Consider the following 12,077-nt stretch of genomic DNA (forward strand, 5'->3'; position numbering starts at 1 on the left):
CAGAAATAGTCAACTGGAAGAATAGGGAAATACTCTAAATGGAATCTAACCATCTTATGTGTATGAAATGTTCCAAATTTGGTAAGCATGAACCTTAGGGGAAATAATTATTGGGTGGTTGATTTTGGTCTTTGGGTGTCAGAATTGGGGAACTGGGGTAGTTGTAAATACATGCAGTGAGAAGATCCTGGTCTGAGCTACGGAGTTATTTAAAGTCCTGGACTTGGTGGCACCTACCCTTTATCCTGGAGCTAAACAACAGCTGGTCTTGCCATGAGTTGAAGAGAACATTGGAGTCTCGGAGGCCTTTTCAAAACCAGGCCTACGTGACAGCTACTGTCAGTAATAGCAACATCTTCAAATACAAAAAGCAGCCAGGAAATTATTGATCTTCCACAGATCTTCATAGCACTTATTCAAGGGTGTTTAAAGCTGTGAAACCTGCATTCTCTGGGATTTGTGAGTGCCACAAAATGTGATTATAAGCTAAAGCTATTTGAAAAATTCTCTACAACTCATAGAACTTAATGCCTATTAGCCCCTCCAATTCACCTCTGTTGAAGATGCTGCAATAGTGCCACAGCTTAGAACATTATTTTGGGATTTCTTCTGTTAAAATTGCTTTCAGAGCCAGGATATGATGCACATGGGGTGGGGGGTGTGGGGGGGTGAGGATCAGCTTGATTTTCTTAATTCACAACAGTTGGTTCTAAATAACTTCCGGCTGTTTCTAAAAATTCAATCTTCCCAAAAGGACAAAGGGTTGCCACCAATGAAGATATTAGAAGGAATGTGCTGCCCGCTCTTTTGAAAGTTGTGCCAGCAGAGTTTCCTATGTGTTTCACTCAGTGGTCCACAGCACTCCCCAGTGGAACTGACTTTGAAAGGGGCTTCTCTTATTTGAACACATCAGTCCTACCAGGCTTGTTATCAAATCGGCTGCGATACACATCACTTTGCCCACATGCCATTTTTTTCTTAGGGTTTTCTGTTTGGTACTATGCAAAGCACTGACACTCGATGGAAACACTCGTGTACAGATTTCTCCCCTGCTGAAAAACTGAAAAGCAAATGACGCTAAACCTGCTTCTAACATTTCTACATTTGTTCTTCAATTTTTTCATCCTCTTCTGCTCCCACTTGATGGTTTCAAGGATGAGTGGTGGCAAAAAGTTTGTTAGGAGTGGGAGGAAAATGAAAACCTTTTCTCATATCTTGCCACTATCCAAAAGGACACTCCTACATCCAGGTCAGGAAGGAAGGGCCCCTTTGTATCTCAGGCTGCAAGTCTGGAATTGACTTTGAAAATAGGTTAAAAAAAAGTCCTTCCTTCACAATTTTCTAACCTAAAAATAATCACCTCACCTTCATAGTTGAAATGATATGGCAAATGTGGCAAAATGATAAAACCAGTGAATCTGGGTATCGGGGGGAGGGTATATGTTGGAGTTCTCTGTATGGGGTTGTATTACTTTTATAACTGTCCTGCAAGCTTGAGAGTATTTCCAAATACAAAGTTTAAAGAAAAGTAGCCAGTCTCCTGCCCAGATGATGTCAGGATTGTCCTGGATTCTAGGCTACCTCCTTAGGTACCATCTCTACTCTCCCCTCCAGGTGCCGAATAATGTTTTCTTCTCAGCAAAAGTTCTTGCATTTTTATTTCCCTCTGCCTGTCATTTTTTCCTGTCGTTGCCTGGGACCTTTTGTTAAAAGCTAGGTGTCTTTTAGTCATAACCTGATTTCTTTCAAAATCTAAGTAGGCCCTTTATTGTTAATTTGTATATTTACTTTCTCAAAATGTGTAAAATAGGAGTGCATTTTCTCTCTGGTTTAAGCATAACCACATTGATATCTTTAGATAGGAGGACAATTCAGCTGACAGAGACATCTGCCACCACAGAGCACCCGGAAGGATTCAGCCAAATTTCCTGGCTTAGAAGGAATCCCCTTCCTCTTTTACTGATCCTAAACGTCTGACCCAAAGGTGTATGTGCCTGCACCCCACTCCCGCCACCTGCCCTCCACCCCCTACCCCTTCCCACATGCTCCTCCAAGAGAATAGCTTTCCCAGATGGAGCTCTCAAGGTGACAGTCGGAGATGCTTGGATTTATTTACAGGTTATGTCATGTGCGTGTGAATTCAGTAGAAATAACCTTAATCCCACTGAGAAATAATGAAGTCTTGTGACAACGGAAATAATCATTATTAAAATATTGTACCTTACAGCAATGTGAATAAAGCTCTAAAATCAGGTTGAAGTTCATAAAACACAAGTGGCACAGTTTTTTCCCTTTATACCTGCAGTCAGGGGTCCTCAGGGGCGGTGTTTCCAGGCCTCCCCCTCTTCGGTTACTGCCCCCGGGAGGCTCAGCACGCGGCCCTGTCAGCCCGGCCTCGCCTGCCCGGGTCCGGGACGCGGCTTCTCTCCCGCTAGGGGGCGCAGGGCCGCTTCGCACAGAGCGTTCCTGGGGAATCCGGGGAGGCGGGGTGCTCCCTTCCGGTGAGGCAGGGCCTGCTGGGCTCTCATTTTAGGCCCTCCGTTGGCCTTGGGTATTCAGGCCCGACCCCGCTGAGTCAGAAAACAACATGTTCTCTTGGGGACCTTGGCCGTGGCCCCCGCAGAGAGTCAGGGTCTCGGCTGGAAAACGAGTTGTGGGGGGTGGTGGGGGGTACAACGTGGTCATCTTTCTGGGAGCACTCAGAGCCCAATGGGGGGAAACAAAAGAATGCCCTCGTTCCCTTCACATTTTGAATTCTCAAATTTACATTAAATCTTAAAAGAAAAATTGCAGGGTCCAAAGAAAAATGTATTCATCTACTCTGTCTTCCTATATGGCACTTCCTAAAAGAGTTGACAATTGTGTGGGAGGCACAGGGTGCCATCACCGCTACTTCCTCACTTGTATCTTACTGGTGGCCTTTGGACCACGTAGGCTGTAAGAGTCACCTTTAAAAGGGCAGATGCTCCGGCCCCACCTTCAAGAGGTTCCAATCCACTAGGTCTGGGGTGTGGCCCAAGAATCTCTTTCTGGCAAATATCTTGTTTGATTGTCAGATAGATGATTCTCAGACACTTTGAGAAACTTCCCATTGGATTTATGTCTTCTGGTTCTTCAATTAATCTTATAGTTCTAATATAAAACTTATATTCCCAGTGGGAAAGAGTCATGCAGGAACCACATACATTCTATTTCAGGAAGACGGCCAGTTCCTTTTCCTCTTGTATAACTGGGAGCCCACTGGGCAGGACACTATCTTAGGTTCTGAAACGTGGTGTCTCCCAGCAGCCCCCACCTCAGTTCTAACCCCTGCTTCCCATTCAGCAGCTTCGGAATGGGAAAAGCCTCCTACTTTTGAGGCTTTACAGTTCCCCTGGGACCGGCAGCCTTCTAAATTGCTTTCATTTATTTACTGAGTTCTGAAAAGAAATTTTGCCTCCCGGGATAGAAGCCCACGAATGAGAACCCCCATTGCTTCTCCCTCCCTAATATCAGGACCTCCCTCAGCTCCAACTCCAAACTCACAAACACATGGTGTTGCTATGACAACTGTGACCATTCTTTAAGGACAGCCCAGCAGCCAGACCTGTGAGTAACCGAAAGGCTTTGTAGGGTGCCTCCTGCTTCGATGGCTTGGTAAACCTCTCTGTCAACAAGCTTAAGAATCAGTCATTGTGTTACTCATGTCTGGGACAGCCAAGATCAGGACATTCTGAACCAAAATCTACTTGATGTGGAGGTGACAGGTAGCTGGGCAGTGGGGTACTCCTAGCACTTCTTAAACTGACACAAACAGTGTCTTTAAAACCACAGCAGCACTAATGGCTGCATCTTCAGAGCACCTGGGAGTGAACATTCACCAGCACACACGGCACACATGGCACAGTGGCCTGGTTTCCCATTCCCTACACTCCTGGGCTCCCAGATTTCGGCACCCTTTTGCGTGATTCTCATAACCTTCCCTTGAGCCTCTGGTTAGCAGCCTCTGGTTGTCTGCCCTGGGTCTGTTATTAAGATCTCTGATCAAACCTGCCAGCAGTTTATAATTACCCAGTACTGGCACCCCCTCATGACTCTAATTATCAGACTCCAATACTCTTTGGCAGACTGCTCCTGAGCCTGTCTTCTGAAAAACCCCACCCCCCATCAAGTATCAACTCACAGGCACACATGACAGCCATCAAAGACTGCCTCCTGGCAGCACAGACTGGTCCAGCGTGGCAGGGAAGGGGCTCTGTGGCTACCAAGAGGCCTCACAAACTGGCCAGACCCAAAAGAAGATGGGTCACTATGGCCTGGGTGCCAGACCTCACCTGTACGTGCTGGGAAACGAGGCTGTCTGTGGCTCAGGGGCTCTGGGATTCAAGGAGGCTGACGGGTAACAGCTCGTGAGAAACTGAGGCATGAATGACTTACAATGAGAAGTAAGAGCAGATCCTTATGTCAGCCCAATCAGGCTGGGCAGCAGGGCTTTTCTCAGTGACCATGGGTCAGAACAAGTGTGTTGAGAGAGATGATTCCGTGTCAATGGCATGGGTCTCTGCAAGCACTTCAGAGCAGACTTCAGCTCGGACGCCCTCCCTGACTGCACTTGTCATTAATGGCTGTGCCTTATCAGTTAAATCTTTTGACCATCACCCCTAATACGAGGTGCACATACACCTGCTAGGTGAATCAGAATTCCTAGTAGCCTGATAAGGTTGTCTCTTCCCTAGACTGACTATATGCCCCTCATTAAATTTCAAGAGGTTCCACTTTTTAAGTCCCGGCACCTGGTGCACAGTAAGGATCCAATGGCACATATAGGTGCTCCTAACTATGAGCTCAATTGGCCAAGGGCATCTGGATGGGCTCTGCCAAACTTAGCCCTGTGTTCCCTTTTCTGGGCCCCCGTGGTCAACTGCTCTCCTGATGGTTACATTCTTTCTTTGCAAACACCAGGCTGTCCTGGGAGACACACTGTCTTTTAGTTACCTTATTGATTCAGCAACCAAAATTTACTGAGCACCTGCTATATGCCAGCCTTTGAGGAAACAGCAGTGAATAAAATAGTCATGGTCCTTTCCCTGCTGAAGTCTGAAACCAGGCATTAATCACGTGGGATGAGTGATATGAAAGGGTAAGGATACAGCGCTCTGGGAGCACATAGTAGAGGGATGGGAGGCCTCCTGGAGGAAGTGACGTCTCAGCTAAGCCTGGAAGTCTGGGGAGGAGTGAGCTGGATGAAAAGAAAGGGGGAATGGTTTGGTGAGAGGATAAATAATTCAGGCGGGGCAAACAGTGTTTACAAAGACTCAGATATGGGAAGGAGTAAACTGTGAAATGAGCTGAGGAGGTGGGTTGTGGCCGCCACAGGATTTGGGGTGTGGCAGCCAGGAGAACGCACCTCTGGGCCTCTGGCTCCGGGGAGCTTAACTGCCCACAAGCCCCAGCTGCTGGGCTCTGAAATCCACTTGGCTGAGGCTGCGCCTCCTCCAGCTGCTCCCAGCTGAGGACTGAGTGCAGCAGGGACACTAAGGCAGGCTCCTTCCTGGGAGCGGTGGGACTCTCCTGAGGCCAGCTCTGGGTCAAGGATTGCATGACAGCTTTGCTGAACCTTCCTTAGAAGGCACCGTCTGGGAGGCTTCTTCTCCACCTCCTCTCCCTGTCTCCTTCACTTGGGGTCAGGCTTGCATCACAGTCTAAAAGCTCCCCACACTCCTCCAGCTCCCTCCCGGTGTTCTTTCACAGATATTTTCCCAAATAAAATCCTTGCATGTTTAATCCTAATTTGGTGTCAGCTTCTGGGAGGGTCTGAACTAACACATGGGCCTTTATCCTAATGATAATTTAAAGTCCTCGAAGGGCTTTAAATGAGTGAGTTACAGGATCAGGGTGCCTTTGACAGAGCTCAGTCTGGCTGGAGGTGGGGAGTTTGATGGAGGGTGAGGCAGGATGGAATAGGGCTTCCAGGCTGTGGTCCCGGGTCTTCTGTTCAGCTGGAGGGGCCAATAGTAGAGACAGGAAGGCCCTCGAGGAGGTGACCACAGTGATGCAGGTGAATGGTGGCTTGGACTCGGGTAGTGGTGGTGGAGGTTTTAAAAGTTGGTTAGATTTGGGAGTTATTAAGGAAGAAGAGATGGAAGTGGTGATGGATTAAACATGGAAGGTGAGGGAGAGGGAGGAGTTAAGGGGACTCGAGGGTCCCGGCTCAAGCAACAAGGTGGAGGAAGCTTGTGGTTGGGAGTTGTGTCCGGCTTTGTTTAGGGGAAAATGCAGCATCTGGCCAATAGGGAGGTGAGCTCTGCTGTCCACCGTCCAAGCTCTCTGGCCTTGCTACTGCCTGTGTGAAACACCCCTTGGGAACATCCACCAACATTTGCTTGATTTCATGTGCACCAAACAGCCTTCTGATTGTTAATTTGGCCCCACATGCATTCAGGGACCAGGAAAGGAATAGTGCCCATTAAAAATGAATAAATGAATTAATTGGCATTTTAGTTTATTCAACAATGTCCTGGTTGTCTGATGGTCCTGAGCCAACCTGTCCAAGTCTTGATCAATTCTGATATACTGGCAAGGCTGGAGGCTGGATGCTGGACTATGGCAAACTCACCAGAGGAGCTTCTCTCCACACGCAGAGGCCACTGTGTCGACAGCCAGCTGGCTCAGTGAAACTGATTCCAAATTTCTGATTTCCAAAATTCTGTCCAGAACTGTAACATAAGAAATTTGTGTTGTTTTAATCCACTAAGTTTGTGATAAATTGTTTTAGCAGCAATGGGAAACAAAAACACACATCAACCACACCATCTCACCTTTTCAAAAGTCAGAAAAGCAGATTAATATATATGCACATATACATGAGGCCACGGACTAAAATGAGGGGGCTGTGTAGCATGGACATGTGTCATATTTGTGGCTGTTTAGCATCTTTCGAATAAATACCTTTCCTATTTTGAGGACAACTACCTTTCTACCAGAACAGCCTTTCCCAGGTAGGCGCTAAGCATGTGATCAGATGCCCCTGTGTGAGAAAGTGGAGCAATCGTTGCGCTCTCAGGGGCAGCCGGGCAGAGGTCCTGGCGGTGGTGTCCCATCTGAGCCTCCAACATGCCGGAGGTGGTTCCCTTGTTGCCTGTGCCCAGCAGAGGTAGGCAGGTGATTTGGATATTCTCCCCAGAGGTGGAGACTCCAGGTCTGATTTTCTGGTCTTCTGGAGATTCTGTGGGCCACACAATATTCTTCGATAAATTGGTTTGCTATTTAATCTCATGGTATGGATTCTTTCATTTGCAGTTCACCCTATGGAGTAGTGGTAGTACATCGGTTTGTTAGCAGCTAGAAGATGAAGCGTTCTGCTTTTCTGGTCAGGCAGAATTGCTCAGTAAATTTAGGAAATGGAGGCCAGAGTACACGTCAGTTCCCAAGTACAGCTGCGTTGCATCTCGGCCACCATCGAACAGCTGATGCTGTTTAAGCCTTGAGCGGGGCGGAGGGGGACCCTATCCAGATAATGAGAGAAAAGTGCCTGTTGTGTTTGCAGGTGGGCTTTAGGAGGGCCCTTCTGGTGGAGCCAAGGGGTAAGCAGGTAAGGGAGGTGCCAGAAGCCTCTTTCAGAGTCAGTTTTTCCCCGGGTGGCCAGTCCCCACTTCCCAGTTGGGGCGCAGGGCCTGAAGTGCCCTGACCCTTCCTCTCCCTCCCTTGCTCCCCCTGGCCTGGGCAGGGAACTCTCAGGATGAGAGCCAGATGTGAGCCAAGCCTTGACACACACCCCGTTCCCAGGAGCTTGTGTTCAGCTTGGAATACTATCCAGGAGATGACAGATGTGCCTTCTTCCTTGGATCAGCCTCAGATGAAGTCATCCTTTCCCTCTGGACTCTGTCAGGATTATTCCTTGGTAATTCTGAATCATTAGACAGTTTATTGGCATGTTGGAAACCGGAGATATTGTGTGAATGCCTCTGTGAATGAGATTTTATGCTATGCATTTTTGAGGGCCTGAAACAAGAATGTTGACCAGAAAATTAAATGATACATAGAGGCTTTTGAAAATTAGGAAGCATAAAACAAGGGGAAACACATTGTTAATGGAAGTTCAGGAAGGAATGGGAAATTTAGCTGCTATAAAATCAAAGCCAAGTATCCAAATGATCCCACAGCCTCCAGGGGATGCTGTTTGTGAGTTTTCTTGGACCTTACAAGGGGCAAGTAAGGTAGAGTAGTCTTACATATGGCTTCATTTGAAGAATGCTAATCCCAGGAAGACTTTTTCACTGTTGAGGAAAGATTTTCTGATTACCATTGCCTGAAATCTACCCTTAGGAATTTTTGTTCCTTTGACTTAAGGCTAAAATATTTTAACCCCAAAGTCTTAGAAGGGTAAAAGTTAAGACCTTGTTGATAATAATTTAATAATAATCAATGTATAATTATTCAGTCAGAGCCTTTCCAGCGTTCCTTCAGCAGAACAATTTCCCAAGAAGTGATGGGGGTGGTGGTGGTAGAGAGGATGAGAGAGAGGTGAGGACATTAACTGATGAGTAAATTACCATTAGGGAAAAACTAATCGTGCAAAGGTTGCCCTTCCAGAGGAAAGCTGGAAAGCCATCAGTGGTATCCATTGTCCCTTCCATGATGACCTCTGAACTTGGTTCCTGACACCAAGAAGTTAAGCCCCAGAAAGGGTTTGCTCTTGGCCTGATCTTACTAGCTAAAAGTTCAAATAGAATTCTGATGGAAATTAAGATTCTTATCCAGTGCAATTCAAAAATCAGCGGTCCATGCTAATTGTGTTTTGCCGATATGGTCGCAATAACTTGAAATCATTGCTGATGTGGATGAGTTCTATTAAATTGATTTCTGTTTAACGCATGCTTTTCTAAGTGTATGTCCGTTTAACGAAGGGTATTTAAAGATCTCCACATCTGGGCCCAACCTGGGTATACGTAGGGGGCCTGGGACCAAGAGCCGCCCTTCCCAACCAAGGACTCCCTGTCCCCAAATCCATCCAGTTCATCGGTGGAGGAGAACCCTGTCCCTCCTCACTCCTGCAGCACGTGTCACAGGCATTCTTGGCCAGCATCTGTATCCTTCAAGAAAATCTAAAAATTGCTACCTCTTCTGTCCTCCCAAGACAGTCTCTTTCCCCAAATCTGCTGCTTTACAGGATCTTGAGTCTCAAAGTTAAGGAATCTCCTGAAGGTCACCAATCTGAAAAGGTCACCAATTAATTTTCTGCAATGCTAGCACCAATTTAATTTTAAGATGGTCTAACGTGGAATGGCCCACACATTTCGTTGTTTGTTTCTGCTTTGAGGTGACCCCAGCCCTTCCTGCACCCCAGGAAGCAGGATATAGTCATTCTTCAATAATCTATAAAATACCAAGAATCACCTACTCAACATTCTGAAAATGACAGCAAACTTTTTAAAGTACAATTACAGCAGGGGGACATGGTAATGTTAATGTATCCTGCTTTGGAAGAACAAAACATCCCCTTTAGCCCTTTGCTTCCTTTCCCTCCCCGAAGGAATTTGCTATTGTTTGTAAATACTGGTTTTATGTAACCACATCTCAAACCTAGTCTTTCTGAATGTTCATAGCAGGTAAACTTTTTTTTTTTTAAACCAACTCTATTGATTTGAAAAAAATCAACTTATTTCAAATAAACTTATTTCATGTAAATTATGCATGAAATAAAATGCTCCCATTTTTAAGTGTACAGTTCAGTGAGTTTTGAAAAATGTATACAACCTGTGACCACCACCATCTGCAAGATATAGAATGTGTTTCCATCACTCCACAAAGTCCCCTCATGTCCCTTTGCTGTCAATCCCCCACCTGACCCCCAGCTCCAGGCAGCCACTGATTTGCCTTCTGTTACTATAGATTAGTTTTAACTGCCCGACAACTGAGTTATGAGAGGCCAAGAGGACAGGGAGAGGCGCAGCTAGCTCCCTGCTCTCCTGGAGGCTGGAGCTGAGGCTGCAGTCATGGCAGTGACGCCGTCTTGGCTATTCCAGCTCCAGCGTGCTCCCAGTTAAATGAACGGCCTCAGCCGGCAACACAGAGCAGCAGAACTACCCAGATGAGCCCAGCCAACCCACAGGTAATGAGAAATAATAAATCCTTGTTGTTTTAAGTCTCTACATTTTGGGGTAGTTTGTTACACAGCAATAGGTAACTGAAGCCATCCGGAACATTGATACAAGATAAAGCCCTCATAGAGACTCTTGAAAGGACAGCAGTGAAAGGCCGGGGTATGCAGCTGTCACAGTGCTCTGAAGTCCTGGCTGCTCCTTTGTGAATCCCGTTGCAGTGCCTGAAATCTGCTCCTACCAATGGAACCAGAGCCCAGAGTGCAGTCGCAGGACAAAGGAGTCTCAGGGACTCTCAGGAACTCAGTCTGGGGGTTGGTTCAAGGAGGAAAGGGATCCCAGATTCTCTTTCTTCCCTTTCTTTCCGAGTCTCACAGGATCAGGTGGAATATAGCTGAAGAATCTGAGTCTCTCTTTTAGGGAGGTAAGTTACAAGCTTCCTAGAACTAAGTTTCCTTAGGAAGACCCAGATGAGAAATGATGCAGGAATTTCCATGGTCAAGGCTTGGCATGGTATGTAGCAGACAACAGCTACTCTCAAAAGTGTTTATTAAATCAAATGTTTCTGCCTGGGTTATCGGGATATTCCACAGACCCACGAGACTGAAGCAATCCAAGACTGGTGCTAAAGTAACCATCAGGCACGGAAGATCCACTTTGACCATTCCTGGGTAGTGATGCACACTCTACAGCAAGTCAGTCGCAGGAAATTTAATTTTGAGATGAATTTCTTGGCTTCTTGTAAACTCTGTCTTTACCTAGCATTTAACCATAGGGTGGGGTGAGCTTGGGACATCCATATAAGTCCATCACTTGCCCTTTCTTTCCTGGAAGCCTCAATCATTTTCAACCAAATCTGCAGGTCATGGAAAAAAAGATCTCCTCTAACAGGAACTCATTTGAATTGGGAAGGATTCTTATTGGGGTATATGTAAATCATTGCCCTAAAAGTTTGAATAACCAGGTGGTAAAAGCAAGGAATGAGCATTTCCTGATACAAAAGGACAGTCTGCTTCTGGCAGAGGCTGTTTTGAATTGGCTATACTGAGTCACAAAAGCCAAACGACTTCGGCCCTATTTCCCCTGAAGCATCCACTAGCTGGCGATCCCCTGGAAGAAAGGAGGATGGGGGACGAGAGGAATTTCCTGTGTCTGGACCAGAAGGATGCTCTCCCACCTCTAGCTTGATTCATAAATGTTTGTAATGGTTGTAGCACATCCTCTGTGGATTGAGGTGAGTTTCTCCAGTGTCACCTCCCAGAAAATAAAAAAGGCAAAGAGGTGGGATGTGGCAACCCCAGGGGTTTTCCTGCAATAAGAGCCACGGATGAATGACCAAGGACGGGCAGGGCACAGGCGCAGTAAATATGGGAGCAGCTCAACGTTGATGTAAAAAAGCCAGTGTTCTCATTTTTCATATTGGTTTGTGTCTTATTAAACAAATCAAAAGGACCTGACCCTTCGCTTATGCAAGATCTCTTAGTTGTGTGCAAGCATTTTGAAACGCTTTAAGTGCTGCACAGATGGAAGGTGGAGTTACTTTTGTTTTTAGCTCTCTGTAACCAGAAGTCGGCCACGCCCTCTGGCATCTGACTGAGTAGGAAAAAGGCCCCAGGGTGTCCTGTGCTGGGGACACCGGGTGACTGTGCCGAGTGCATGCCAGCCAGGAGATCCCGGCAGGTGCAGGGCTGATGGGAAATGCGCAACCTGGATGGTTTTCCTGCTTAGACAGTGTCCGGCTGAGTCACTCTTCCCTCTGCCTGGGGAGTAAGTCCTCCGCAATCTCTATCACAACAGCCCTTTTCCCTCCTTCTCTTGGCTTTCTTGCCTTCTCTAGGACAATAAACTTACCATAACTACGACCCAGAACACACTTTAATAGACTTTCCTTTGTATACTTAATGTTTAAAGCAGAGGGTCAAATGGCAAATAAACAGACAACAAACGTAGCAAAACTGAGCTACTATTAAGGATTTTTAAAAGAAAACAAGGGGTGGG

General features: G+C 46.5%; 1 pseudogene; it reads right to left on the reverse strand.

Moving 5' to 3' along the window:
- Positions 1–2,384: 2,384 nt before the first annotated feature.
- The window catches only part of LOC119511297, a 30,307-nt pseudogene continuing 20,614 nt past the window's right edge, over positions 2,385–12,077 (reverse strand).

Source organism: Choloepus didactylus, chromosome 2, assembly GCF_015220235.1.
Source record: "Choloepus didactylus isolate mChoDid1 chromosome 2, mChoDid1.pri, whole genome shotgun sequence".
Lineage (NCBI taxonomy): Eukaryota > Metazoa > Chordata > Mammalia > Pilosa > Megalonychidae > Choloepus > Choloepus didactylus.